A 5,127-nucleotide genomic window follows, 5' to 3' on the forward strand; every position below is an offset into this window, starting at 1 on the left:
CGCGCGGGCTCGGGCGGGCCGCGGCGGCTGGGAGGCGACGGCGCCCATGTGGCGGCTCCGGATTGGCCGGGAGCGGCGGCGGGATCTGTCCGGCTCGGGCCGGACGTGTCCGGCGGCGCGGAGGAAAAAGCTAGGGTTTCGGGAGGGAGAAATCATCCGCGAATTTCGGGGGGAGGGGCATATTTATAGGTAGAGGGAGCTAGGAGAGTCCAAATGAGGAGCGGTTTTCGGCCACGCGATCGTGATCGAACGACCATGAGCATGGAGGGGGTTTGGATGGGTTTTGGGCCACTTTGGAAGGGGTGTTGGGCTGCAAACAAAGAGGCTTTACGGTTACCCAGTTAACCGTTGGAGTATCAAACGACCTCCAAATGGCACGAAACTTGACAGGCGGTCTACCGGTGGTATACCAAGGCCACTTGGCAAGGCTCGGTCCATCCCGAGAAAGTTTAACACCCGCACATGAGAAGAGGTAAAAGGGGGCGCTGGAGGACATAGGAGTGCCGGATTGCAAAACGGACAACGGGGAAAATGCTAGGATGCATGAGATGAACACGCATGCAAAATGAGATGCACATGATGACATGATAAAATACAACACGCAAGCAAATGACATGGCAACTATGGTGAATAACTGGCGGACACCTGGCGCATCGGATCTGGGGTGTTACAATGCGGCCCCTTCGACGGCCGCGGCTTCCGCCGCCGCCCTCGCCAGCGCGATTGGCAACCTGAAGAAGAAGACAACCTGAGCAAAAAAAAACAAGACTAGCTCAAAAAATATGGGCGCAAGCGAAAGGTTAAGGTCACCCCGACAAGACTAGGACCGGGGTTGGCCTCCCGTGCCCGCTGCCGCGCTTCCTCTTGGCCGGCCTCCCGGCCCTGGCCGGGTCCGCCATGCGCTTCGGGGCCCGGGGTCGCAGCACGACGTTGTCTTTCCCATGCGGGCGGCTCGGCGCTACCCCATGCGAGGACCCGGCTCCGCCCGCGTCGCCGCCTCCCCCGCCCAACACCACTGCACCAACAACCGGCGTCAGCATCGCCCGCAACAAGCCGGGATCAGTAATTCAAGACACATAAAGAAAGATGCGAGACTTACCCGCGCGACGCCCAGCACCGACGTCGGACTCAGCCTCCTCCTCCCCGCCATGAGCTGCGGGCTCCTCTGGCGCCACCGGCGCCACCTGTGATGGAGCCCGGGCGTAAGGATGCCGAATCGCGTTCAGAAGTACCTCCCGCGTCGCGTCAGGACGGATGAGGAGGTGCGCAGCAGCAAAGTAAGAAGACCAGACACTCACCTGCGGCGCCGGTTCAAATCGCTGTACGGCACCTTGCCGAACCGCCAGTCCTCTCCAAGGTTGGCCTTGGAGATGTCATTCACGCCGCGCGCGATCTGCTCCGCGGACAGCCGCGTCGACCCCATGCGGTTGGGGTCTCGAAGGCCGACCATTTCGCCGATGAGGCAGGAGCGCCCCTGAAGCGGAAGGACCCAGCGCATGATGAACGCGGCAAGGAGGTCGGTGCCGGTGAGCCCCTCCTGCATCCTCATCACCGTCACCCGCTCGCAGAGATTGACGATCTCCTGCGATGGGCGCCTGGGCAAGTAGCCCCGGTTCATCTTCGACCGCGGCGGCGTGATGGCGAAGGCCGGCAGGTTGATGCGATCCGCCCCAAGGTTGCGGACATAGAAGAAGGAGTTCTGCCACTTCTTGGCAGAGTCCTCCAGCGAGATCTTCGGGAAATCCGCCCCCGACCGCTTCGAGATGACGGCAGCGCCGCAATCGGCGGACTCCCTGGCCGACGGGCCCTGCTGCTTCAAGGAGAAGAAGCGCGCCCAGAGATCGATCGAGGGCTCGACCCCCAGGTACCCCTCGCAGAGGGTGACGAAGCCGAAGAGCTGGACGATGGCGCCGGTGCCAAGATGATGCGGCTGGAGCCCGAAGAACTCCAGAAACGCGCGGAAGAAGGTGCTCGCCGGCAGCCCGAACCCGCGCTCGAAGTGCGTGAGGAAGACCATGCGCTCATGTCCCTCGGGCCGAGGCCTCTGCTCGCCGCGCGGTAGGCGGACGCCAATGTCCGTCTCCCACGGCAGGCGTCGCATCGCCCAGAGTTGGGTGATGTCCTCGGTGATGACATTCGAACCCATCCAGGAGCCAGATGGCAGAGAGATGATCAAAGAAGAAGAAGGAAGATGGATGACGAAGGAGTTCTGCTCAGAGCAGTGGGCGCCGCAGTGCGTCAGTTGCAAAGAGCGGAGCGAGAGCAAAGGGACAGGAGGGCACGAGCGAATGTCCGCCACCCCCCTGGCTCCTGATTTATAACCCTCGGTTTGAACGTGGGGAAGTGGGATCGTCTGCACGCACCCGTTCCACTACCCCGCAATAAGTGCGCATGTGCACGCGCAGTAACTGCCCGGGGAAGAGAAACCGGCCTCCGGACACCGCAATAAATCCGCGCGCGTGGGCCGAGGGCGCGCGGCGGTGGGCCCCAGCCCGTCGCCCAGTCCCGTCACGCGCGTGGCCTGTTAGGCCCCTCTGACTTCCGGGCACCACGTGGCGCCCGCACAAAGCCCGAGGGATTGCCCCAAGATTCGACGGCCTCCTCGGTTCCCGCCATGCCCGGGATGCCGCGATCTGGTTTCCGAGAAAACTGGCACCCATTGGGTGTTGCCGGACCCCGCGCTCGCAGAATCCGCCTTGCTTAAGGGGGAAGCTGCGAAGGCCCACTCATCCGAAGACGGTGGACCTTCACAGCTTCGGGGAGTACTGTCGGGGGGATGGACCCTGGGCAGGCAACGGAACCCGGATCCTCTTCAAAAACAACGGGGCTGGCACCGCCCCTTAAAACCGGCACGCACTTGGCCGGGTCGCTCGATCCGGCCAAGCACCGCAACCCGGTCGGTGTCGCCGACCCGGCAAGACACGTCGACTCGGCCCCAACGACTAGCGCAAGACAGCCGAACTCGGCACGACCAAAGCTTCCTCAACAAGCCAGCTCCACCTCGTGGCGTGCTTCGCAATCCGGCCACAGGTCAGCTCCCATCCCATCCAGGCCGTACGATGGGTCGAGTCTTCAGTCAACAATGACCGAGGCAACAGTGCCCCGCCCATGCCTCTGGTCAGCGGGAGCGTGGCAACAGTGCCCCTCACCTGCCCGCTGACCATGGCCGGCGTGGCTACAGTGCCCCCGCCCTCATCGCTGACGACAGCAAGCGGCGGCCTGACGGAGAGCACTGTACACGACTCGACTTGGCCACGCCCTAACGATCGACAAGACGGCGCACAGTTCCCCTAGGCATGCGGGGCCCACATCTAGGGAACCCGGCGAACCACAAGCCCTCAGTGGGGCCCAGCCCAGGTCCCCGGACACCGACAATATGGACCACTGACCTGTAACATTACCATTGTACCCCTGAGGGGTTGGTCTATAAAACCGCCCAGGAGCCCGCGATCAAGCAGGCAAGAGACATATACGAGAGAAAAGCAAGTAAGCATAGGACTAGACACCAAATGGCAACACCGAAGAGAAGGAACAGCCCAAGCCTTGGCCAGCTTCCTTCCTCCTCCATACAGCTCCAGGAGCAACATTGTACTATCGATCATCCAACTACACTCGGCAGGACTAGGGGTATTATCTCCCCGGAGAGCCCCGAACCTGGGTATGTCCGACGTCCCGCGCCCGCTCATGCCAACCTCGCCTCTGGAGTTCACCAGCGCCCTCGAGCCTCCTCCTCTCTTTAGCCATCCCTTGACATCTGTTGTGCGCCCACCACGACAGCCTCATCAAGACAGCACGTAGGCGTGATCGTCATCACTCCCGCAACCCCCTAGAGGTGTCATCATCATCACTCCTTCCCTAGAGGCATCATCGTCATCCCTAAACCCTAAGCTAATTACTTCCGCTTTGCGTTAGGCGATCATCGACATCAATAACACTATAGAGGTCATGTGGAGACGTATGAAGTTCTCGCCAGTTCTTAGCCACCTACGACCAAACATTGCAGCTCTGGCTCTGACAGAGAACTACAAAAGAGAAACAGACATGACTGGCACCTTCAAAAATCGTCGAATGAACCACCTGCTTACCGTCATCGTACGCCACCGGGACCCTGCCACCGCAGCTTCGACTTGGCAACAACAAACCAACCAAGGCAACTCCACGAACGCACTAGAGAAGAGCCGATTACCTCAACCATAGGCAGGTCTCCGACATCGCTCCCATCATCATCATTGCCATAGAAAGCCATCACCTCCGCCTTCCCCAAGTCCCGCTCGCTAGTGCCTAGCTCCAAGGATGAAGCCCCAGGGTATGACACAAAGGCGCCACCATCATCCCGTTAATCAAGATCAAGGGTTTCCTCATGAGCTGCAGCAATCCGCACGGGAGGGGTGTGGTAACAATGCATTGAAGCTTCTAGGAAGGATAGTGACGTCCACAGCCGCCGCCATCGCTGGTCATGGCCACAACCAAGATAGGTTCTTCACCTAAGCTCCCAACGCCAACTCAGTCGCACATCAACTCACATTTGCACCGGCATGTCCACCAACCACTACCACCACGGTCCAGTCCGACGACCAAGGAGCACATAGCAACCGCCACAACCGACCGCTCATTGTAGATGCCATCGATTATCACTCAGCAGCTCTAACCACTGGATCCACGAACAATCGACCATAATGAGGGCCACCGGACGCAACACGAGCCTCCAAAAGCTTGTCGGGCACCATGTTGGCTAGGGTATAGAGAAGCGCCGCCTGAGGCCAAAAACAACCACGGTTCCCAATCGTAGCCCTATAACAGAGGCGCCGATGTGTGCCGCGCGTACCACTAGGCGCCTGCAGGAGGTCGGAGCCTTCAGATCCGTCACAGGCCGAGAGAGCCCGTCCCGCGGTAGCCGCCTCCCCATTTGCCCGAGCATGCACATCCACAAGCACCACGGTGCCCTTGTCAGATCCGCGCCAGCCTGCAGCCAACGCAGCCCCGCACCTCCGCCTTGCGCCACCAGCAACACAGAACTCAGCACCCGCTCCCTGCGCACCGTACCTCCTCACGCGCTGCCGCGCACCAGCATAAGCACGCCAAAGCGCCGACATGTGCCAACCTGCGCACCTCACCCCGCACCAAGCG

Source organism: Triticum dicoccoides, chromosome 3B (genome assembly GCF_002162155.2).
Source record: "Triticum dicoccoides isolate Atlit2015 ecotype Zavitan chromosome 3B, WEW_v2.0, whole genome shotgun sequence".
NCBI lineage: Eukaryota > Viridiplantae > Streptophyta > Magnoliopsida > Poales > Poaceae > Triticum > Triticum dicoccoides.